This window comes from Lemur catta, chromosome 16, assembly GCF_020740605.2.
Source record: "Lemur catta isolate mLemCat1 chromosome 16, mLemCat1.pri, whole genome shotgun sequence".
Lineage (NCBI taxonomy): Eukaryota > Metazoa > Chordata > Mammalia > Primates > Lemuridae > Lemur > Lemur catta.
This window is the reverse complement of record NC_059143.1, coordinates 13,288,446-13,315,364: the sequence shown is the minus strand read 5'-3', so window position 1 is coordinate 13,315,364 and position 26,919 is coordinate 13,288,446.

Here is a 26,919-nt window from a genome sequence, read left to right as displayed (position 1 = left end):
AGAGCGAGACCCCGTCTCTACTAAAAATAGAAAGAAATTATCTGGCCAACTAAAAATATACACAGAAAAATTAGCTGGGCATGGTGGCGCATGCCTGTATTCCCAGCTACTCGGGAGGCTGAGGCAGAAGGATTGCTAAAGCCCAGGAGTTTGAGGTTGCTGTGAGCTGGGCTGACGTCACGGCACTCACTCTAGCCCAGGCAACAGAGTAAGACTCTGTCTCAAAAAAAAAAAAAAAAAAACAAAATTAAAAAAAAAGTTTGGTATCTTCCTCTTGAAGAAGAATCCTGTGATGCTATTAGAAGTATATGAGGCAAATACTCCTTTGATCCTTCCTTGAACAGACCTGATGCCATTTGCCAGGATAACTTTGTGGCGAGAAAACAGGATTGTTAGTTATGGGGTCTGAATTGACGTTAGTACTAGAAAACCCAAGAGACTATCATTGTCTTCCAGGTAGACTGGGACCTTGGCTCAAGTTCATTTCACAGCACAATAGTTGTCTCTGGACCCATTTTGCAGTTATTTCCTAAGATCCTAAATGTGTAATTGGAACAGATACGATCAGCAGCCGGCAGGAACTTCTGACTTGTATACGTCCCTCTGTGGAATGAAGCCCATCGTAATAGAATGGGTGAGTTGAAGCCCTTGAATATGTCCTCCTCCCTCCTGGACAACATGGGTAATTGGGAGCAACAATGGGAGGACCGCAGAGATTGGCACTAACATCAAAGACCTGCAGGATGCAAAGTGGTGGTTCCTGTCATAACCCCACTCCGTTTACCAGGTGTGAAGCACAAATGTTGTGCTACTACGGCAGCAGCTGCATGAGAAGCCAGGTAACACAACCTGCAAGTGTGGAGCAGTTAACTCTTTGTGGGGCAGAGGAGATGGGGCCATTCAAACAGTCTATTGAGGATGCCTCATGAGATCGAGTGATCAGCTGCATTTATTAGGAAGCTGTGGTCAGCTTGGTAAAACACCCCATTGAATTCTCTCTCGTTCTTCCCTGGCTCTCTGCCCTATCTGTCACTTCGGCTTCTCTGAGAATGTGCACCCCCAGTAAAATATTAGCATATACGCTTTCATTTCAGGCTCTGTTTTCAATGAAACTTGGGAAAAGATAGAAAGAATTCCACTTCTGATGTTGCTTATTTATATATTTGGTTTTAATAAACAATCTCAGGTTCTCCAAAGTCAATATGTTTTTATAACATTTTGCAAATAAATGATTTCTGCCACTATTTTTGAACCCAAAGGGGATTATCATAGTTGGAAATGGGACTATAAATCCTAGATGTTCAAGTCTTATCCTGAATTGATGTACATGGGTGAAGAAAAGCAAACAAACTATAGCCCCTTGTCTGCATACCAGTGCTGAGTCTTTCCTGGGATTTTAGTGAATACTTCTAGAAAAGATGAATCTCGTAGAATGAGAGAGGCAGGTAGGCGAAATGGTGGGATTAAGACCAACAGAAACAAAAGCTCAAGGGTAAGGGATGATGAAGTGGGTTTGAAGAACTGCAGCATCTCAGCATAACTGAACATGGCAGAAAATGGACCTGGGTACAGGTAAATGCCTGGTTATAGAAGACCTTTTAGGGCAGGGTAAGGAGTGTGAATTTTATGCTGCATGTTTCATTAACCACGTGCCTTAGAATCACCTGCAGTGCTTGTTAAAAATACACTTAATGCATTCGCCCAGACACTAAAGTAGGTGGGTCAAATCACAATCTCTTGAGGGTGGGTCTGAACACCTATGTTTTGAACACCTCAAGGTGTTTTCTACCACACTAACATTTGGGAACACCTGGTGGAGCCTTGAAAAATTTTTATGAGGATTGTTTCATAGTTAGGTTCTATGTAGATCATTCTGGCACCAGTGAGGAGGATAGGTCAAAACACAGGAAACCAGATTACAAGTAGAGAGAACAGTCATTCATTTATGGAACAAACATTTGAGCACTTCCCTCTTCCAACCTGACAAAAAATAAAGTAGATGTAAAGGAGATAGATTACGTCTATCTTTATCTGCTTGTCATCTCATGAGTGAGATGGACAAGAAACAAGTAAACAATCTACAAGGAAGATAATTCCAAATGTGGTAACTGCTCTAAAGAAAATAAGCACAGTAACATGACAGAGGGGAGCTGTGTATATGTGTGTGTGTGTGTGTGTGTGTGTGTGTGTGTGTATGTGTGTGTGTTAGGGGGTGACTTAAACAGGGGGGGAAGGGAAAGCCTCTTTGAGGAGCTGACATATACCCAGAGAAGGGGGAACCAGCCATGTGAAAGGCCCGGGGAAAGGATTAGTCTCCCAAGCAGAGCGCACAGCTGGTCTGAAGGCTCTGAAATGGAAATAAGATTGATGACATCTTCAAGAAACAGAAAGGAGGGCATGGTGCCTCGAGGGTAAGGAGGGTAGAAAATAGTAGAGAAAAGTGTGGTTGTAAAGGTGGAAGAGTAAGTTCATGCCAGTATAATAGAAAATTTGTATTTTATTCTAAGTGTTATTTATTACTACAGGAAAGAAGTGCAAAGCAGAGGCAGTTAATACGCAAAGAAGAGAAGGAAATATTTGAGAAATACGTAGGGAATGGGGTACAATGAAAAAGCCCTAGATATTTGTTGGATATCAGACACGAAGGCAGAGATGGATTCTAGTCTGACCTTTGGGTTTGTGGTTCGGATTCCTATTTGTGGATCATGGTAACATTATCTAAAAAAGAAAGAATAAGAGTAAGGAAAGGTTTGAAGGGGACAGAGTGCTGAGCACGATTTGAACGTGCTGTATTTGAAGGGTTTGTGCAATATATCAGTGCTGTATGTCTATAGTTGAATATTTGACTGTAAATGACAGGAAACTGAAAATAACAGTAATTTAAACAAGACAGAAGTTTATGTCTTTCTCATATTGATAAGGTTCACAGATAAGAGTCCAGGACTGATTTGGGCCCAGGTCTCAATGACTATGTGGAGAGGTCAGTGTCATGGAAAGAAAAGTTCATTGCTGTAGTTCCTGTGGGGCCACACGGGGAAGCACCAGAGTCGTCAGTGAAGGGGAACTAGTTTTTCTTCCCTCACTCCCTCCTACCCTCTCCCTTCTGAATCTCCACTGTCCCTTGTACCCCTCTGTACGCCCCTGCATACCTGTACCTTAGCTCCCACTTATAAGTAAGAATGTGTGGTATTTGGTCTTCCATCCCTGAGTTACTTCAGTTAGTCAAGTACCCAGTTTGAATTATTCCAGTGGGGCTTCGGGCATAGGTGCTGGTATCTGACCCTGGGTTGATTGATGACAGGGAAGATACTGGCTTGGGTTGTGAGTTAGATTAAGGAGGTGGTTGGGGGTATGGACTCAGGCTTGGTTGGTTTGCATGTGAAAGACATGCTAGTAGGCAAGATTTTTCATATTTCTAGGAGTTAGCTAGACCTGGGAAGGGGCAGTCTCTCCCTGGCCAGCAAGGCCCCCAAGAAGTCAAAATAAAACATAAAATACATGATTCATACAGGGCCAGTAGAGCAGCTACATTATTATCAATGAAGACTTTTATCTTGTTAATTCTCTATCCTCGACAGATGGGTCAACCTCAGGGGCCAAGGTGGATCCTTGACCTTCAGATATCACACCTGCACTCCATCTAGTGGGACGGAGTGAAGACAGGCACCAGTTCCGTTAAGGATATTCCTGGCAGTGTCATAAACTAGTTTCCTTACATCCCATCAGGGGATATTTGAGGAAGAGTTTGTGAAAGGAAGTGGAAAGAATTGGTCTGGAATGGGAAAGAGCACAAGAGCGGGCAGTGGAAGCCAAAGGAGGGGGGACTGTGAGAAAGGAGGGAGGGGCCCACAGTGCATGACGTCATTTTAACGTGGCTGAGAGATGCCTAGTGTCAGAACTGCCTAGTGTCCTTTGGAATGGTGTAAATGAAGGTGACTACAGTCACAGTAAATTTAAGGGAGAAGTAAGGAAGGAATAAAAGGGAAATGAGGAAGTAGACAAGGCAGGAGGCAGGGACTATTTTTTGAGGTTTGGCTGATGAGGCCAAGTAGAAAATTGGAGGACACAGGATTGGGGAGTTTTATTGTAGATATTAGGTTGATAATCTTTAATGTAATATATCTAGGAAGGGTACTATATTTAGCAAATGAGACTGGCTGGTGAATAAAAGTAGGAATATTCAAATAAAAGTTGAATTCTGTTCTTACGGTTGTCTTTTGAAATATATGGTAGCTCATAGTACACTAGAATAAGCTGAAATAGTCAATGAATCACTAAGTCCTTATTCTGACATTTGTCTATTAAATTTAAAGACAAAAATGTTTTAAATGTTGAAATGGTTAAGATGCAAGTGATTGCAGACTCTAATTCTGTATGCACAGCTGACTACAGGGTTGGTGTATATAGAAAAGGAAGGCTACATGCATTTGTTTTTAATTTGACCATATAAATAAACTACCTATTTTTTCTAATGAGGTGTTTTCATAAATATCAATTTAATTCGATTTTGTTTACTTCTAGCTCATATGTTCTCCCAGAGGAAATGTTTAACATGAAATTTTATTTAGAAAGGCAGTGAAAAATCTATGATATATCATGGAAGAGAGTGGGAATACCATCTTTAAATAAAAATTTTTAAGGAAGGTTTCCTTGGGAGTGCTTTATTATGTAAGCTGTCAGATAATGTCAGTGCCAAAGAGGCAGAATTTAGAGACCATTGAGAGACTTAAATATTAATGTGACTCAGACTTTCATGGGCAACCAAATTATTGGTATTCAACTAGCATTTCTTACTCTTTAACAGGAAAAAAATGCCCTCTCATTTTCTTCCTAATACTCAACAGTGCCCTTAATTATGTCACTGATCTTGCTACAACTGCTGCACTTGACGTCTAATAAATCTGATTCCAAATTGGTTTGTGGTCGAATTTTAAAAAGGATCAATAGATTCATTTACGCTGACTCTTGTTCTGCTGCTGAAAACGTGCCTGTCCATGCAAAGAATGAGATTACCAGATTTGATTCACAACCTCTTTGCTGTCTCAGAAACAGCCGCACACCTGGAATACTGTATAACAAATGAAGAATTAAATTAAGAGCATTACTGGCCAGACCTGACACTCTCATCCAGCAACAATTAGATGAGGTGTCGATTTCTCCTACCATTAGCAAACACCCTTGTTTGGATTTTTGTAGACTCAAAAATAAACCCTTAACCACCATCATTATTGATAATAATAATAATAATGATTATGGTAGGATTGAATGCTATGCTATTTACCTGATTGTAACTTTAAACAGGTAAAATAGATAATAGATTATCTTTTAAATTTAACCTGAAGAATTTAGGAGAAACTGATTAGAAAAATTCCATGTCTGTGAAGCTTATTAAGTATTTATTTTCTATTTATTTGAGTGCAGGTGCCTCATGAATGCAGTAGGTAGCACATCAGTCTCATATTTATTTGAGTGTGTTATTAGACTCATTTCAGCAGTTGTTGAAAGAATATGCTAAGCCATTAGGTGTTGTTTGGTGGCAAATAAAAATACACATAGGATAGACTCTATTTTGTTGAGTAACTTGTAATTTAGTGTAGAGCATCAGGTACAGTAAAATATGTTAAAAGTCTAGACACTATATAATGGTTGAACCAAGAAGGTAGCAGTTACTTCTAAATGGGGATATTGGAGATGGCTTCTGTGGAGGTGGAACATACCTAAGCTGGCTTTGCGGGAGAGGCAATTGTCCAATAAGCAAAGAAGAAGGTGGGATGGTGTCTTGGGATAAGGGTATAATCACAGCAAGGGAAATGTAATATGATACGACCTTTCATACTTGGGAAATACTCCAGCAAAACCGGAGTAAAATGTAGACAATGAGATGAGGAAGCTTCTAACCAGATCATGGAGGCTCTTAAATACCAAGGCTGAACATTTAAATTTAACTTCAGGTCAACATAAAGTGAGGGCCAATATTTTATTCAGGACAATAAGAATCAACATGATTAATTAAAGACATAAATTAATATCAAGTTGCTTTGAACAGTCTCAAAGTTACTAAATAAATTTTATGCCCTATGTGAACCCAGTGTTAATATCCCTGTGCTTTTCAGTCCAAATCTCGGAATCAGGAAACCCAAGTTCTATTGCTGACTCTCCCAGTGATTAGCTTTATGGCTGAATAAGTCATTTCACTTCTGAGTTCTACTTGCCTCACCTATAAAGAGGGAATGGGAGGTTTTGAAGATCAAATGAGGTCATAAAAGCAGTATTTGTTTATATCAAAAAGCAGTAAAGGGTATAAATTCACCTCAGAAACTCAAGTGTATGAGAAATATAATTTGTTTTATTTGTTCTTAATTTTTATTATGATAGATCTTATATATACCAAAAGGTATATATAATATTTATGCATCGTTTAATGAATAATGACCACCCGTGTCCTCACAATCAGGCTTAGGAAACTAACTTGAGGATCCCAAATGGGTTCTCCTTTCTCACTTCCAGATAAAAAGCATTTGTTTTTAAAAAGTTTTATCACAAATGTTTCTATAAATATTTTAAATTTGGTATGTTTCTAATCTTTATATAAATTAAAACATATATTAGATATTCTTTTGACTTTTTTGAGCGCAATATTAAGTTTTTAAGATTCCTGCACATTTTTATTTTCATTCAGTCACTCAATATATAAAATATTTATTGAGCCCATTGGGTGGCAGGCCTATTTGTAGATGGTAGAGATTCACAGTGAATAAAACAGACAAAACTTCATGCCCTCATTGAACTTATATTCAACTGGGGGGATATATTCATAGTAAATAAACATAACAGATTATTTAGCAAAATAGGAATTGCTATGGTACTATAGAGCAAGATGGGGACTAGAGAGTGCTTTGAGGGGAGAGCTATAATTTAAAGAGTTGTCAGAGTAGGCATATCTGAGAAGGAACTTGTATTAGTGAGGGTTTTTCAGAGAAATAGAATGAATCGGATATACATAAAGAGATTTATTTTAAGGAATTGACTCAAGCCATTATGAAGGCTGGCAACTCCAATATCCATAGGGTGGGCCAGTGGCCTGAAAACCCAGGACAAGCCAGCACTGCAGAATTCCCTCTTACTAGGGAGAGGGCAGTCTTTTATTCCATTCAGGCCTTTAACTGTTTGGACGAAGTCCACACATTATGGAAGGAAATCTGCTTTACTGAAAGTCCACTAATTTCAATTTCAATCCCATTTAAAAATACCCTCTCAGAAACATCCAGACTAATGTTTGACCATATACATAAGCACCGTGGCCCAGACAAGTTGACACATAAAATTAACCACCCCAGAGCTTTTTTTTTTTTTGAGACAGAGTCTCACTCTGTTGCCCGGGCTACAGTGAGTGCCGTGGCATCAGCCTAGCTCACAGCAACCTCAAACTCCTGGGCTTAAGGGATCCTACTGTCTCAGCCTCCCAAGTAGCTGGGACTACAGGCATGTGCCACCATGCCTGGCTAATTTTTTGTATATATACTTTAGTTGGCCAGATAATTTCTTTCTATTTTTTAGCAGAGACGAGGTCTCACTCTTGCTCAGGCTGGTCTCGAACTCCTGACCTTGAGCGATCCACCCTCCTCGGCCTCCCAGAGTGCTAGGATTATAGGAGTGAGCCACCGCACCTGTCCTCACCCAGAGCTTTTTAAGCAAAGATGGAATAAGTTGGAGGATTTAGCCATGTGGGTAACTAGGGCAGAGCATTTGGGAAAGAGAGAACAGCTAGTGCAACAGTCCCAAGGTTCTCATGTGCCTGGCATATTTGAGGAACAGTAAGGAGGCCAGTGTGATGGCAAAGGAGTGAATGAAGGTTGAGGATGGTAGAAGACAAGTCAGAGAGGTGACGGGGACAGATATGTAAATCTTCTAGACAATTTTAAGGCTTGTGACTTTATTCTTCAAGGGAAATGGAGGGCCACTACAGGGTGTTGTGCAAAGGAGGGATATGATCAGACTCTGCATTTGAAAAGCATTAATTTAGCTGCTATGGTGCCACAGGAAGGCAAGTGTGGAAGCAAAGAAACAAGCAAAAAACCCCAAACAACCCAAAACTTAGTGTGGAAAATATTGCTGTAAAATTTCCCCTAAATAATGATGGTCCGTGTAGGGTGGTAACTGGAGACAGTGAGAAGGGATGGGTTTGTGGATGTATTTTAGTGACAGCTTGAATATTAGGTGAGAGAAGAGAAGTCAAAGATGAATCCAATGAGTTTGGTCTGAACAACCTGGGAGGATGGAGTGGTCATCGGCTGAGATGGGAAAGACTGAAAAGGGTGTAGATTTTTTTAGAATATCAGGAATTCAGTTTTGGATATTTAAATTCCAGATGTCTCTGAGAAACTCAAGTGGAAAGATTAAATAAGAAGCTGGAAGTGATACAGGAGTCTGGGATTTAGTAGGGAGGTCTCAACTGAAGGTATAAGTTCAAATATGTCAATGGCATCTGAAGTTATGAGACTGGGTGACATGACCAATGAAAAGAAAAAATGATAGCCAAATACCGAGCTCTGGAAAGTTCTGACATTAAGAGTTTGGAAGGAAGAAGAGAAGCTACCAAAGAGACTGAGGGCAGACCAGTGAGGGAGGGAAAAAAGCAGGAGTGGTGTTCTTGAGGCCAAACCAAGCAGGAGAACATAATGAACAGTGTCAGATGCAGCTGGTTGGTCAAATAAGAAGAAAACTGAGAGCTGACAGTGGATTTAGTGAGGTGACACCACTGATTACCTTGAAAAACGTAGTTTCAGAGTAGTAGCGGTGGGTAGATGAAGACCTAGTTGGAATGGATTTCAGAGGGACTGGGAGGAGTAGTGGAGAAGGCCAGTACAGGTGAATCTTGTCGGGGAACTTTGCTGCAGAAGGAAGCAGAGAGGTTGCCTAGTAGATGATGGCGGAAGTGGGATTGAGAGAGGATTCTTAAGATGGAAGAGTTAACAGCGTATTTATGTGCTGATGGAGATGTTCCAGCAGAGACAGAAAACATTGAGTATGTGAGAGAGGTAGACTCGCATAAATGACATCTATGAGCAGAGAGAGGAAATAACATCGAGAGGACAAGTGAATCGTCGGTTTTAGGAAGGTGTATGGGCAGCTTCTCTATGAAAACAAGAGAGGGGATAGGGGAGAGGGCACAGATGCTGGCAGGTGAGTAGGCTGGGTGAAGACAATCTGTGGAAGTTCTCCTCTGATGGCTTCAATTTTCTTGGTGAAAGAGAAAACATCAACTGAGAGTGAGCATGAGGTAGGAGTAGTGACTTGAGGATAAAGGAGAAAGTTATCTAAAAGAGTGGGAGAGAGAATGATCAGGGAAATATAATTGGTTGGCAGCATTAAGGCCCACTTGAATTTGGAGTTTATGGTCATGAATTAAAAATGAAAACTCTAGTATGGTTTTGTGTTTTTCCTTAGCCATGTTGAATTTGAACAGCATTAAGAGACATGTTTTTAAAACATAATTCGGAGCATTGAATTTCCCCTTAAAAGCCTTCAATGGTTTCTTTGCATACCTAGAATACAACCCAAGTGACTTACCAGGGTCCATAACTCTGACATCCCTTTCCCACTATTCGCAATACTCTTGCTGTACTGGCCTTTTCCTAAACGACTGCATTCCCAAGTCTGTGTTTCATCCATCGGGACTTTGATCAAATATCAATTCCCAGAGATGAAGCTTTGATTGATCCCTTCACACTAATCATTTTCTCTCTCTTTATATTGTTTTATTTTCTTCATAACATTATCACTATTTGAAATGAACTTACTTCTTCACGTGATTATTGTTATATTTTTTGAATTCCCGTTTACCAGCTCAAATACAATGAGACCATGGGCTGGATCTACATGGTTTTCTGCTGAATCCCCAGTAACACTCACATAGAGTAAGAAGGTGCTCAGTGAGTAGTGGTTGATGGAGTGATTGTATCTGGACATACACTAGTGAAATGTCAGAACAATAAAGATAAATATTCTTAATATTTACAGGGGAAAGGGAAAATATTCCTTATACAGGAACAAGAATTTTACTGTCTTCAGACTTCTCATTTACAAAGCTAGTTGCTAGAAAACATCAAACACAAGGTTATGTGGGGGGAAAAGATTTCAAACCAGCATTTTAGGAAGTGTTAAACAAATAAAGTGTTAATCAATGGTCAGAGTAATATTCAGATATTACTAGATACAATAGGGCTCAGAAAGTTTATCTCTACTCCACCTTCCTCAGGAGGGCTCTTGAATATATACCATGGCAAAATATTAAAGGAATACAGAAAGTAGAAAGAATAAGATGCAGGAAACAGTGAGCCTCACCCAGGAATGTAATAATAAGAAATCTAAACAGGGTAACTTCATAATGCATTGGTGCAAACCAGAACTGAAATTCAGAGTGATTGGAGAAAATGTGTCTTTAGAAGAACATTGTAACCGATATTATGGATTAGTTGTTCCAAAATATTCCCAGAAGCCTCTCCTTATCCCCAGGCAATTCTAGGAATGACCCTAAGATACAATGCTGCCCAAGGAGAAAAAGGCAAAATTATTAATACATTTATTCAATATTTTTTCTGGAATAAAAAGGCAATGTCTTGCTAGAAGAAAATTTCTTTACTTCTTTATGTGTTCTCTTCCTACCAGGAGGAGAGGCTAGCAACTTGTGAATAAGAGCCAGGAAGACATCGAGGCCGATGTGCTATCATGAGAATAGAGGAGGAGAAGGTGGAACAGTTCTGGGAAAATGACAGTGTCATGAGGCTGCTGCACCAGCTTGCAGCCACTGCACCCCAGAAGACTTACTGTGTGGTGCAAATAGACCCCTGTCTGTTTAAGACGCTGTTGTTCGGTTTTCAGTTTTATTGAGCTGAACTTCTTTCTAACTGATCAAAAGCAGATTCACATTAATAAATATTCTAACTTCATCAGTGGATTCTCTTAGTGAGGCATTATTAAGGCATTATTCTTTCAAAACAAAGAGGGGGGCAATACAGATTCCTTCAAAAGCAAAAATCTTTTTTAAAAAGTTCAAATATGAAGTTATGTTTTAATGATGACATGATTGAACATTGGTGAGAGAGTTTAAAAGAATCCATTTGCTAATTTTCTTGGTATATTCTCCCTTTATCAGCACAAATTTGGTGAGTTTGGATATTTAATTTCCTTCTTTGTGGATCCATTTATACTACTCATTCCTCAATAAATAGTATTACATAATCATAATATTGTATATAACATTTTTTTGCAATTTTTCTTATCAATATTGAGAGAAATCATGAAGAGAAACCATGAAGAGCATTCTTATAGTTGCCTGATGACTTTAAATAGTGTCAGATGAAGAGATATTGTCTCAGGTTAAGGGGCCAAGAAACAAAGGCTTAGTTTTAATGTAATAATGAATAATTGTTATTAATGAACCAAAAAGTATAAGTGACAAATTTAGGGAGTGGAGTGTGGAGGTAATAAGTAGATGAGCTAATTTCTTAATCTTTTATTAAGGGAGGCTTTAGACACTTTTTGGGATTGATAGACGAAGTAGAGACATAAGCACAGTATCTGGAGGTATGAAAGAGACTTTCAGAAACACTAAAAATGAAGCAATTAATTATGAATACTTCTCAGAACTGCATCTACAGATACCTGGAAGACTATTGCTCATCAGCTCATACCCCGTTTTACTGTTTGATGTTTAAAATAATGGTCATGTATTACTGTTATAATAAAATATTGCAATCCAAGTTTAATTCTAAATATAATTTTATGTGTTATGCCAGATTGTTGTAAACTAAGCAATATGTCTCCCTCCTTAAACTTTTTTTTAATGCAGAGACTAGCTGCCTAGGTTGTATATTTCCAAGAACTATTGGCACAGAGTTGGATATTAGATTTGACCAAGAGAGGAACTCATGTAAGAATCTGAAAATGGGAGGAAGTAGAAGCCATTACTACCCTGTGCCGGTGGCACATTGTAGCAAACACGAGGTTTTGCCAGTAGCTTTAGGGCATCACCAGCAAATAATTTATTTCAGTGCTGCAGGCAGTGGAGATCATTGGCAGTGTTTTTATTGAAATTTCTGCATTTCCCAATTTCCTGAATTCCAGTGGCAACTTTCCCTTACCTTCATTCCCTTAGCCCCTCCAGTGTTTTTGTAAAATTCTAATCCCTAGCATTAAATCCTTTTCTGTTCAAAATACCTAGAGTGGTTTCTGTTTTCCTGAACAAAAACATGACTGACAAATGTTTTGGTCATTTCAAGGTATTTTAAATTTGGGTAGAATTTTTGGTGTGTGAAATTTTAGAGTCAAAACAGCCCTTAGAGATTATCTAGTGCCCCTTCCTTTTACAGTTAAGACACCAAAAACTATCTGCTCCCTAGGTTCCTGAGAAGAAACAGAGGGTGCATTCAAGTTGGGTAATTTGAAGAGAGTTATTGTGATCCTATTTACATAGGTGTGGGCAGGTTATTACCATCCCTAGGTCTGAAGAGGCAGGTTTAGGAGTGTGAGGAAGGTAGCTGTGAGGACAGGGCCACTAGGCAGGAGCAGTAGCCTTTGGTAGAGGCATCTGGCCTCCCTGCACACGCTGCACAAGCTCCAAAGAAAAGGAACTGTGGTACTAGATACCCAACCTTACTACCCTTCTGCCCCTTGATTTCCAGCCCGTGCCTCCCACTGGCCACATGAAACTGGAATCGGAGATCAAGGGAGACTGTGTGATGTCGCCCTCCAGCTCCTGGAGTGCAGAGCAGGTGGAGAAGTGAAGAGAGAAGATCTGGAAGGATGAAGAGAGGGTTTCCAGTACAATCACTTTGAACCTGGTTGAATCTCATACCCACACTTTCATGCCATTTCCTCATACCGTGTTTTACTTATATCTGTACAGATATTACTCTCATTCTAGGCTGTGAGAAGAAAGAAACAATGATGAGGAAAGATGACATCCTCCTCATTTTTGTATACCTAGTGCCCAACACAGCACTGACATTTAGTAAGAACTCAATAAATGTTTGTTGAATGAATTGAGCCACTTTCTAAGCTTATAAAAGCCCAGAAATCAAAGACATTTCAGTTATGAAGAAAATTATTTGGTTTTTTTTGAGGAACAAAAGAAAGAAGTTAAAAATATTGACTCAGGGCAATAGAGATGATAATGCTTTTCTTCCTTAAAATTAATATATATTGAGTTTCACATGAGAATTTATTTCTCTTTATTCATTTACAAGACAAATGTTTGACAATGACATACTAGGTGCCTGTCATGTGCTAGGTGAAGGTGCAACAGTGATAGCAGCTGGTCCCTGCCATTCCAGTTTAGAGCCTGTCCGAAATGCCTTATTCAGTTGTCTTCTTCCTGTTATCTGGCATGATTCCACTGTATTGTTAGTCACTGTGTGCCCGGGGAAGCTAATATTTGCCAAAGGAAAACATAATTTGGAAAGTAAATCTTTCTCCCCAAATCTGGAAGTGAATTCCAAAGAGTCAAGTGCACTTCTATTTTGTCTAGGGATATCTAGATTTTCTCCATTGTCATTAAGAAAGGTTGACACTCTGTGTGTGTGTGTGTGTGTGCATAGCATATGCTTACCCCATCTGTGTGCGTTTATATGTACATTTCATATATAAAATTTTAATATAAGCACAACTGTTCAGGGATGAGTCAGAAAATAAGCTTAACCAAATTGAGCACTTTCCCATCTTGGCTTCCCTCTATAGCTGTGGGATACATCACAATCTGCTTCCAAATTGCAAACTTGTAGTGGTGAAGAAAATGCTTTTTCCAAGATTCTTCTCTGTTGAACCAAGCACAGAGGTGATTCACACACTCGGAGCTGATGACCTCTGGGATGGGCGATTGGTGCAGCTCTCCATAAGTCTCCTCATGGCTGTTCTACAAAAGGCTTATCTTTGGAATACACAAGGGGGGAGGGAGGGGTTGCATAATAGTTCCAAGATGTGATAGTTTTTAAAAATTCTCCATAGAAATATTAGGATTTGGCCAACTTTTCTTGAGCATTCTTGAATGTCAGGTACTGACTTTTAAGTAGTGCATACTTTTTCTCATTTGGTAGTCACAGCATTGAGGTGGCAGGATCACTTGAGTCCAGGAGTTCAAGACCAGCCTGGGCAACGTAGCAAGACCTTGCCTCTCAAAAAATTTTTTTAAAAAATAAAATAAATAACTAAAGTAGTCATAACAATTCTATGAGGTAGGTACCATTATTGCCCTCAATCAGAGATGAGGAAACTGAAGTTCAGAGATGTTAAGTAATTTGGTTAAACTAGTGCAATGAATATATAGGGGAACCAGGACTAGAACACAGATTTGATTAGTCCCCCAAACTTGTGATTTTGATAAATAACTTTATTATGTGATCTCTCCCATTATCCCCAAATTTTTACTTTTTATCTTTTTATTCTCACTTTTTTTAAAATTGATGTCATTTATTTGCAGGTGCCAGACAAAAGATGAGAACTACATGGTCAGAAGCCTGATGAATTAAGTTGACATCCCTAAAAATGACACAGAAGATGATTTTAAGTTGCTAGCTAATATGAGACTTATAATAACTTATTAAAACTTACTAATGATTTTTAAATCTATCTTACTAACATTGAATCACATAAAATCAACAGGTATTAATGATTCATATTCCAAGTGGCTTGCCTTCTAGATGTTTTTGTAAAAGGCCACATGGTAGAATAGAAAGAACACGAGAATAAGAATCAGTATTCCTGAATTGGAATTCATTTCAGCTACCAAGTAGCCTGACAAGTAAGTTTCCTTTTTTTTTTTTTTTAATTTCAGCTTATTATGGGGGTACAAAAGTTCAGGCTATATATATTGCTCATGCTCCCCCATCCCCCCCGAGTCTGAGCTTCAAGCGTGTCCACCCCCCAGACAGTGTGCATCGCACTCATCATGTAGGTATACACCCATCCCCTCCCCCCCAGCCCCCACCTCTGTCCGATACCCAATTGGGTAAGTTTCCTTTTGAAATCTGATTTTCAAAACTTGTGTGATCATTTTCATCTCCAACCTAAAATTCTCTGACTTGGGAACAGTATTGGTTTATTTAAAGCTTCTCAGAAAGGCCAGTGTGATTTCATAAATGGTTTCTGGTGGTATTAGGAAAATCAAACTATTGTTAAAGAAAAAGTTATTCAATGATATCTGTTAAAGCATAGTAAGGAAGACTTTATTCAGGACCATTGCAAGTAAATTTTGCAGTAGGGGAGAGAGATTGGGCTCAACTCTGAATACAACGTGGGCAAGTGGGAATTTACAGCCAAGGAGCTGGGTGGGGAGGTGGGGTCAGTGGATGGAAAATTACTAAGAGGAAACATCAGGGGTCTTGGGGATTCTGGCTAAACCGATGTAATAGGGTTCTTCCTAAAGACAGGCCAGGGCAACCAGACATCACCTGGCAGTGGTGGAAAATGAGGGACCTGGTCAGATAGCAAGGTGGGGGCTGGGGTGTGGGTGCAGGGGAGGGTTCTTGCTGAACTGATGTAGCAAGGTTCTTGCTAAAACCAGATTTTACAAGGAAGTGCAAAGATGAACCTAGGATACAGTTCAGGAGCCTGACTAAGATTTGGACAAAGAGTTTTTGTTGCTACGCATGACATTTGTTGAGGTTTTTAAAAGGCAGACTACAGTGGATTGATTGAAATTATAGATTTCATGTTTTTACTGGCTAACGTCATCTACAAGCTTACTTCTTTAGAAGTTTTCAAGTTAGGTAATGGGTGAAAAATGAGTGGCGAAGAAGTGATGCTATGTGTTAATTCCAAAGATAATTCAGTTTCCGTGATCTGAAGCAGAGCAATTGCTCACCCACCATATTGCAGGGCATGAATGGAGAAGACTCTGGTCCAGACGGCTGTCAGGGCAGCTGAGTCTCTTTCTGGAGTCGGTAGGAGAGGAGCACACTGACGTAGGGATGTCATTTGGTGCTCAAGCGATCTCCCCTTCAATTAAGGGGAACATGAGGGGTAGAGGATGTGCGTGGGATATGGAAACATGGAGGAGAGGAAATAATTCAGATGCCAGAAACCCAGAATAGGAAATATATTCAAATCCTACACTTTAGGAAAGATAAAAATATATTCATACATAAATGTTACCTCTGTTCTCGATACTATCATTTCAATTCAGTTTTACACAAACAAAAGAGGAAACTTCATTTCTATAATCTTAGCTCAGAATGGTATTTCTGCCTGGTTTAATAAAAGTTTCCTTAAATCATATGACTTAGTGTGATGAATATATTCTGAAACAAAAATGAGTTATTGGATGAAGTCTGCACAGGGCACACTGTGCTCAAATTTTATCATCTCACCAGTGGTGTAAATATTGTGAACTAAAGCCAGGAACATATGGCTTAAAACTCAATAATGCAGGCAATGAGGCAAAATATCCCTGTATCTATGTGCTACCTAAAATTAGAAGTTAGATTTTCATCGCTCACTGAAGAGAACATATTTCTGATGTCTTTTATGAAATTTATAAAGAAATAGGCCTTATTTTAGTGATTGCTATTTACAACTTATTTTGTAAATACTCTGTAAAGCAACCACACCTAGATAATCCAGAGGAAACAGGGATGTACCTTTCTTCGTAGCTCTTCACAGTAGAAGATACTTGCTGGAGCAGAAACAAGTCTTTTAACAGAAAGACTAACAGAAAAAAAAGGTGCCCTTTTTTGGGTAAGTTATTTTAACATCTACTTTTCCTGTATTAGAAACATACGTTCTTCTCTTCCATCACTGGATAAAACATGCAAAGGATTCGAGTAGGCAATTCACAGGGGAAAAAAAGGTTTCTATTTTATTTATGTTAGTGCAGTTGCAAAGCTAAACAAAATTTAGGCACTTTTAAAACTTTAAAAACTCCTTTTATTTTTTAGGAAAGAACCTTGCTCTGTAGTGCTCAGAAGTTAAAGTGAATGAAAAATTCCCTTTAGCATAAAATAGAGTTTTACAGTCAAGTAAAAAAAGAAATTAATATTTATTTGTTATAACAAAAAAATTACTTCTCGAGGGCTGCCTTATAACAATCTTTTTTAAAGATACTGCCTGTGAGTGCTCTGTCCCTGGAGTAGCTGACTTGCAGAGGTTGAGAATTCAATCTTCTCTTTTACCCTTGTAATTAAGTAATTCCTCTGATCCTCAGCTTTTTCTGCCCTCTGGCTATAGAATATGAGAGACTTCAGATGCTGCCTAGAAGGCCTTCTAGCTTTCACACTTGGCCTAAATATGTGATTAATCCAATGTTTCAATACCTGGCAGCAGCGAAGCCTCCAAATTCATAGACCTTGTATTAATAATTACTACTCCGCTGTACCCCTAGCATCTCAATTGTCCTCACCCCCCAGATGCATGTCTTTTTACCAGGACTCCATTCAGTTCCCCACTGGTTTAGAGGCCCTGCTACAAGTCATCTCAGTTAATGACCTATTACGGGGAGCCAGGTGCTATCAGGCGTCTCTTTCCACCAGTGACAGTGTCCTCATTGCCAGCTGTTGAGTGACCCAGTTCCAAAATTCCACTTAAGAGCCTTTTCCTGTGTACCTCTTCTGGTATTAACCCTCATGGTTTTGGATCTCTACGGAAGAGATTATAGAATGAAAATTTGCATGCAGGCAATTTATTGTGAGTGTGTCCTCAGAAGCAACACTGGTAAAGAAAGAAGTGAGTGAAGTAAGCTGATGCTGACTTGAGGCAAGAAGTCTGGGCCTTTGTACCCGCCCATTCATTGCATGGGGGCAACGGGGAGAGGTTAACATATGGCAAGGAGTTCTCTTTACCAAGGGAAGTTCTTGCAAAGGGACTGGGTCGTGAGTCCTCAGCACTCAACACGACCAGCAGCTGGAGGAATGAGTGCCTAGTCCTGAAAAAGGGATTAGGTTGGCACATCACAGTCTACACTAGCAGGAGAGAAATGAAGAGTAGAGAGAGTGTTTAATTTTCTCCTCTCTCTTGCTCTTTTTGTCTTTCATTCATCTGGTAAAGATAAGGTTTAATTTTTTTTGGAATGTGCATATTTTCATTTATTTTATTAATAAAAATTATACTGCAGAGTAAAGAAAAAAGGAGAAGGAGGAGGGAGAGGTCAAGAAGAGAGATGAGAAGGAGGAGGAGGAGACAGTCTTGGTTTAGCTCAAAGGATAATCTCAGATACAAATTAAAAGTGCTCTTGGCAAAGAGGCCTGGCCACGCTAGGTGAGGGGAAAGTAGGCAGTACCGAAACCTTACATTTCATTGCATCCATTTATGCGCATGTTTGATTGTTAGCTCATTTGATAATGAAGGAAACATTACCACAATCAAAACCTTTTGCAATTACATGAAAAACTGGCTTGTAAAGGCCAAAGGGCTGAACACAGGACGTCAAATGTAACCCAGCAGAAAAGAACGTGGAACTACCCTGGCTGCACGTAACCTTTATTGTTGTCACAAGACACTCTATCTCTACAGGAGGAAACCGCACATTGATAAATGGTAAATAGAAATGTTTCTGATGTTATTTTTTTGATACAAGTGATAGTTTGTGTTAGTTATTGGAGGTAACTTTGAAAGTAGTAGAATAATTGAGTGAAGCAAACAAAAATACATACTGTCATTGTGCAGGTTTTAAAACATCAGTGATACTTCACTTAGTAGAATGAACTATGAAGATATTACAATTCTAAATTTTTATGCATTCAATATTATAACTTCAAAATATATAATGCATAACTGACCAAAGTAACAGGATAAACGGATAACTCCAAAATCGTAGTAGAAAACTTTAAGATTTCTCTCTAAATAGCCAATAGAAAAGGGAGCCACAAATACTGTAATGACAGAAAAGTTCTATAAAACAAGTCAATAAAATTGACCTAATTGATGAGTGTGGTGCACATGAGACATTTACCAAAATTGGCCATATACTGAGATATAAGGGAAGCCTTCACAAATATCAGCGTTTGCTATAGTATATTCTACTACCACAGTAGAATTTAGTTAGATATCAGTAATAAAAAAGATAAGTAAAAAGTTTATAAATAGTTATAAGTTAAAGAATATGTATATAAATAGTCCATAGGTTAAAGAAGAAATCACAGTGCAGTTAGGAAACATTTGAACTGGTTGATAATGAAGATACAATATTTTAAAACTTTTGAAGCAGGTAAGGCCGTGATTAGAGTGAGATTTCTATGCATTAGAAAAGAAAGGTGAAAAAAATCAGTGATCTTATATTTCACCTAAGGAATCTAGAAAAAGAAAAGCAAAATAAGATGACAAAAGAAGAAAAATATTATAAAAATAAAAGTATAAATTAATAAAATAGAAAAAATTTCTAACAGTAAATTAACAAATTCAGAAGTTGGCACTGTGAAAGAGTAACAAAATTTATAAACTCTCAAAATAACTTTATCAAGAAAAAAGAAAAAAACATGTTATTAATATCAGGAATTAAAAAGTGGACATCACTACAGATTCTACAGAAATTAAGAACATAACAAAAAGATAAACAGGTATAAGCCAATGGTAGAAAATTTAAATGAAATAGATATTTTAAAAATACAACTTACACAGACTGACAGAATAGGTCATTTAAATAGTCCAGTAGCTATTCACAAAAATGTGTCCTTTATTAAAACACCTTTAAAAGAAAACAGGCTCAATCACTTCAACAATGAATTTGGTTAAACCTTTAACGAAATGATAACACCCATATTATATTAATATAAACTCTTCCAGAGAATAGACAAAGATCAACCCATGTAAATTTAGTATCAAAACTTGACAAGGACATCACATCAATGAGAACTTGCAGATCAGTCTCCTATCTGCACAAAGATACAAAAACTGTAAACACAGTATTAACAAAGAGAAATCAACATATTTAAAGGGCAAACACATCACATCAACGTGGAATGTATTTTAGGCATACCAGAGTGGTTTGTCCTTTGCAAAACAGAAAATCTAATTCATTATGTTCACATAAAAAGGAATAAAAATCGTATGATCATATTGATAGATTCAATAACAGCACTAGATAAATCAGAAAGCATCAACTAAAAAAAGAAAATCCACAACTCCTATCAAAGTATAAAAGGAAGAGAAATTTCTTAGCATAATAAAGAATTATCATGGCTGGGCACGGTGGCTTATGCCTGTAATCTTAGCACTCTGGGAGGCCAAAGCAGGAGAATCACTTGAGGTCAGGCGTTTGAGACCAACCTGAGCAAGAGTGAGACCCTGTCTCTACTAAAAATAGAAAAAAACAGCCAGGTGCGGTGGTATGTGCCTGTAGTCCCAGCTACTTGGAAACCTGAAGCAGGAGGATTGCTTGAGCCCAGGAGTTTGAGGCTGCTGTGAGCTAGGCTGATGCCACAGCACTCTAGCCCAGGCAATGGAGCAAATCTGTCTCAAAAAAAAAAAAAAAATTATCAGAGACATTGTTTTTTATAATGAAATGTTGAGATTTCACCCTGAGATTGGGAATGTGATAAAAATGCCCATTTCACTGGTTCTTTTCAACATTGTACTGGATCTTCTACACAGTGCAAGAAGGCAAGTAAAAGAAGGAAAAAGAATAAGAATTGGGAAGATAGGACTGAAACTGTCATTATTCTCAGAAAATAGAATTGTGAAATAAAAAATGACAAAGACTCTGCAAATTATTAAAATTTATATAGTCTCAGCATAGTCATAGGATACAAATTCAATATGTAAAATTCAATTTTATAATTTAAACTGGAGACAAATAACTGGAAAAATAAAAAATGTAATTTTTACTTGTATTAAAAATTATCAAGCAGATAGGAATTAAAGAACCTCTATACTGAATAATACAAAACCATTGACAAAACCTTAAAAGACCAAAAAAATTAAGTGATATATCATGTTCATGGATTGAAAGGCACTATATTGTGAACATGTTGTGTCAGTTAGAAATTGCTGTGTAACAAACTTCTCCCATGTTTAGTGACTTACAAAAACAACCATTTATCATTGCTCATGAGTCTACTAGGCATATGGGAAATTCTGCTAATCTAGGTCATGCTCAGCTGATCTTGACCGGTCTCACATGTGCATTTATGGTTGTCTATGGATCAGCCTGAGTCTGGTTCATCTAGAATAACTTTAGTCACATATTGGGCAGATTGACTTTAACTGGGGCAACAGGTGATAGTGATATAGGGACATTTGTCTCCCATAATCAAGGAGGCTATCCTTAGCTTGTTCATATGGTGGCTTCACAAGGTTCCAAAAGAGAGTAAATACAATGTTTCTTGAAGCCTAACCATGATACTACACAATGTTATTTCAACTGCATTTTACCTCCTAAAACAAGTCATAAGGCTATCTCAGATTCAAGCATTAGAAAAATAGAATTTCTGTCTTGATAGGATGAATTGCAAAGTCTCATTGCAAAAGCATCATTATAAGAAAGGATGAAAAATTTGGGGCATTTTTTTCTTTCTGTAAAAAATGTAAGTTCTCTCCAAGTTTGTTTATAGCTTCAATGCATACCAATAAATATCTGAATTTTCTGTGTGGATATTGACAAACTGATTCTAAGATTCCTTTTGAAATACAAAGGACCGAAAATAACCAAGGTGATTTTAAGAAGACGAACCAAGCGGGCGGCCTATACTAACAAATAAGAGGACGTATTCTAAAGTTGTGGTAATTCAGATAGCATGTTATTGGTGCAAAGATATGCATCACCTCATTTCTAACAAAGTCATTGTGCAAGGCAGCATGGAAGCAATAGTCTTTTTAATACATTGTGCTGGGTCAATTGAATATTGATATGAAAAAAATGAACATCAACCCTTCCTTATATCACACACACCCACACACACAAACCAAACAAGCAGACTTCAGGCATAAGTGGAAAGGCAAACAATACCTCTCTTTGGAAAAGACATTGGAAAACATCTTTATGCTTTAGGAGTAGACAAGTAATTTTTTTTAACAGAACACTAAATGTGCTAACCATCCTTGAAAAATGAGAATTTAGACTATTTTAAGATTACAAATTCCTGTTTCTCAAATGACACCATTAAAAATGTGAAAATGTAAGCCACAGAAAAGGCAGAGAACTGATGCAACTAAATAATAACAAACAACCAAAGAAGAATATATAAAAAACATGAAGAGGGAATTCACAAAAAGTAGATATCCAGATGGTTGGTACACAAAACATTATTAGATAACAGGGAAATTGCAAATTAAAACCACAGCAGGTTAAACAAACACCAGAATGACTAAGAGGAAAAAGACAGAAAAAAGAGAGTAGTAGGTTTTGGAGAGGATGTTATAAAATGCCAAAAACTATATAATCACTTTGGAAGGTGGTTTATTGATACATACCAAACAATTCCACTCCCAGGTATTTACCCAATAAAAATGCCTACATATGTCACTGAAACGCATGTATAAGAATATAGACAACAGCTTTACATATAACAGTCCCAAACTGACAACAATATAAGTATCCAAAAATAATAAAATGAATAAATAGTATGTGGTATATTCACATAACAATGGACAAACTAATACCACAATTATGTCCAAAACATGGATGAAATTCACAAACATAATGCTGAGTCAAAGAAGCCAGACACAAAAGAGTACATACTGTACTTCCATTTACATACAGTCTAATAAAAGGCAAAATTAAACTATGATGTTTACAGTCAGAATAGTGGTTATCTTTGGGAGAACTGTGACATGGGAAGTCTTCTGTATTGATGGTGATATTCTGTTTATTGACCTGGGCTAGAGTTCTGGGGAAAGACAGGGGAAAAAGCCAATACTATTTAATAATACCTAGAATATTTTAAAATAGGTAATAGAATATCATGGAATTTGAAATATATTTGACAGTTCATTTCTCAGATATGGTTTCATAAACTGATGAAATTTTATATTATCATTGCATGCTTTTGTGTTCTATGTTCATCTTAGCTTTTGTTGCATTGACCAGTCATTCAATAAGGTCATATGCTTGTTTCATCTTTAGTCTTAATTTAATATTCAGACTGTATCTCTGCTGGGTTTGCCATCACTATTTTGTGTAATTATTTCAAAATAAACTTCACTAGACAACATTAAGTCATAATTCCCAATGGGGGAAAGTGCATTTTTTATTAATCAACTCATTTCACAATTTAATGGGAAAGTTTTGCATTTTTTTCCCGAAGAAGACAGGCAGATGGATTTGTGTCAAGAATCATTCTTGTGCTGAAATACAAAGGCTTAAGTCCTTAAAACAAGAAGCCTCAGAGCACCTGGCCCAAGGATACAATCTCTCCCAGCTCACCAAACACACAATAAGCTTTAGAAGTGATGGCTCTGTGCTCTATGTCGTCTTGGATAAAAGTGTGAGTCAGTAATTTGCATCAAACGAAGGAATATTTATTGTTTTATTTTGTTATGAATTTGTCATTAAGGATTAAAGAGCCATTTGAATTTGAGTCGGGCTGACTTGGCAGAAGCAACGAACACTCTGATGAACAATTGTTATTGTTAACCATTTTCCTCTTCTTGAGACTATCTCCTCCTTTGATTTTCATGATCTAATTTTTCATTTCCCCCTTCTTCTAATCTCATCAGTTATTCATTCTAGATTCCTTTCAAAGACTGTCTTTTATCTGCTCCGTCTTTAAGGGTCAAAGTCATAATTCCAAAAGGCTTTGTTTCCATCTCTCTGAGTTTCTCATTATAAATACAATGCCTGCAATATCTTAAAGAAAACCCTGTCCGAAATTTCCTTTACATTTTGATGATTCTACAATCTAATCAAGAACTCTGCTAGGGGCGGCCTATATTTCCAATGGCCTAACAAATATTTCAATTTGGAAGGCCCACAGGCACCTGAAATCAATCACATTGAAAAATTAATCATTGCTTTCCACCAGATTTCTTCTGTGTCATCTATCTTGGTGAATGGTGCTACTCTTTGCCTTGTAATTTCATATTACTTCTTCTCACTTGCACACTCCTCGGTGCATATCATCAGTTCAGTTATTGCATTCTGCAATTTCTAGCTTTAATATCTTTCGTATCTATCATTTGTTCTCCCACATCAGTTCAGGCTCATGACTTCAGGCTGTCACCAGTTTTTTTTTGCCTGGCTTTTAAATCTTTGCTTACTAATTGCTCTCCCAGGCCTGTGTAGAGTCTTTCTTCAACTCATTTCCACAAGAGTCAGAGGTAAGTGGGAGAGAACTTTTAAGGCCAACCAGGTAGAAAAAAACCAAATTGGTATGCACAGTCTACTGGGTGAGTTGGAACATTCTGGAGGGAAGATTAAGGGCTGAGAGCCCATTGGCCAGCAAAGATTCTTTAGGGGATAGATATGGACAGAACAGTGCCTAGGAAGAGGAGATGGGCATTGGAGCCCACTGTCAAATCTCTGCACAGGGTTAATTCTCCGAACAGGGGTGGTGGTCAAGGAAATGGCTAGTCAACTGAACCAACAAGACAGAGTCCTCTAGCTGAGCAAACAGAGTGAAGAGCACAGCCAAGAACAGGAATATGAGGGCCAGATGGATACTGATCGCAGTTGCAAACAAATCTGAGTGATTTAAAGTGCAAGAATCAGAACGGACTGGGGTATAAACTACCAGACAAATTTTTTAGATAAGCTCTCAGCCAGCTCTGTTCAGTGGCCAGAATGAGAATTAGTACATGGAGGCGTCAGAGGGGCAAATTTCTGCACACTCTGAGAATCTCTTTTAGTCATCAGAATTGGTCGGCAAAGAAATGGGCTGCCTTGAGAGTGGGTGAGTTCCCAGTGACTGTAATGATTCAAACAAAGACTGTGAAGCTATTGTGCAGGCTATTTCTGCATTGCAAAGATGACAGAAGTAGACAGTTGCTAAGCTCCTTTACAACTTCTAAATACAAAATTTTATTTTATCTCTCAATTTGAAAGTTATGATTTGGTTCCAACTGGGCTATGTGAAACTCACATTCTCCCTTCCATATAGCAAGTACTAATTTGCAGAAATAATAGCATTCCATATCCTCAAAGAAGTGGTTTTCACCTTAGTCCCACTCATATTCAACAAATATATATATTTTTTAAGTTTGCTATCCCCTGTTCCCTCCTGAAGGAATTGATTTGCCAGTTTACTCAACCAGTTAATTCAATCAGATCTTCGGTTTCACTGGGTCTTTTAGTTGAACATGAAAAATTAAGGCAACCTGAAGTGCAGTGTCCAAATCATGGGCATCAGCTTTGGCAAACAGAGATGCGTGAAACTGACTGGTCCTTCATGAGGAGACCAAAACCCAGCAGCAGTGACAGATCTAACTCAGGAAGCTTCTAGCTGAGAAAGCTGCACTTCTTAGATTTGTTGTCAAATGTAACATTTGGAAGTGGTAAATCATGGCAGGAGCCAGTGTGCTTGGCAACCACATTCCTGCCTGGATTGCTGGCAATACAAGCTGTGGCTTCATCATCTCATACAGTTCTGATGGGGACATGTGAGCCATCAGTGACTGATCATTTTGGGAAAACCTGACAGAAAACAGAAATTTTCCTTACTTTCTGTTGCTATAATGAAGTGAGCAGAAGCTGAATGAAATAAAGTTGTCTCATTTATTATACAGATGACTCACACGCTTTCTGACTCATGCCAGTAAAATCACTCTGCCACTGGCAGAAATATGCCAGGGGCATAAGAAAAATGGTGCTCTGTGCACCCCCACCCTCCCAGAGGCCTGGGATATCATGATGCTCTTCAGCTTTGCCCTTCTGCCTCGAAGCTGGGGCAGTAAGTCATTTAGGTGCAAGATGACTTTTCTAGCTATAGATTAGATACCCCTTTGGGATAGGATGCTGTTAATCAACCCTGTCCATGACATCATGAAATTAACAGCTCCTGCATATAAGTACATATTATAGCTTTGTCATTCTCACGATTTAAGATGCTTCTGTTCTTTCATCCATCAGGTAAAACGAAGATGCAATGGAAACCTGTACTTCCAGAACAGATGCCTTTGTAATTGTGCTGTTAGAAAGAATGTGCTGTCGGGCTCTGCGTTATGTCTCTTGCCCATCTGTTTTCTGTCTGGTTATGTTTGAGCAGCAGCCATTTTTCCCCCTTGGCTTAGCTTTAAATCTCGATGTGATAGGAGTATTGCCAAGAGTTTGACTAAAAGCAGAATGTAGTTGTGTGATGTCATTGTAATCCTTTCCTTATTAGATGCTCTGAGAATGTATCATATCAATCGGGGATAAAATTCATTTGAATTGTCTTTCCAGAAGATGTACAGGTGAACGATTTCTAAGTTCACACTAAAATCTGAAACTAATGGTGATTAGTGTTTAATGATAAATGTTGACTTTTTAGAGAAATAATGTTTGGTTTATATCTATTGAGATTTTCTACTTATCAAGAGCAGATTTTCACTTTTTCAATCCGTTTTTAGTAAATTTTTCTGTGGAAATAGGAAAAGAAAACCTAGATCTTCAAGTGCTTTTACTTTCTCTCATCCATCCAACTTCCATGTGAATGCAGACATCTAGGCACAGGAAATTGAAATGACCTACCCAAGATTATAGAAAAAAGACTGAGGCCGTGATACATGGGCTTCAGCACCTCTCCTCTGGCATTTTAACAAGCAGTGAATTCTGTGCATCATTTTATTTTCACATATGATATTTATTTTTGGGAAATGGTTATTTATTGAGAAAAATATTCTGGTTATTTCTTGCTGGGTTTTACATTCTCCTCTTGAAAAATTGAAATCATCTCTGCATAACTGTTTGTGGTTGTCAAACATTTTTCTCTTTCCCCATTCACTGATCTTTCTTTTCTCTATCACATTTTTATCTTCACTGGTGGGCATCTTGCAAATGGATTCTCAAAGGAAAAGGAGAGC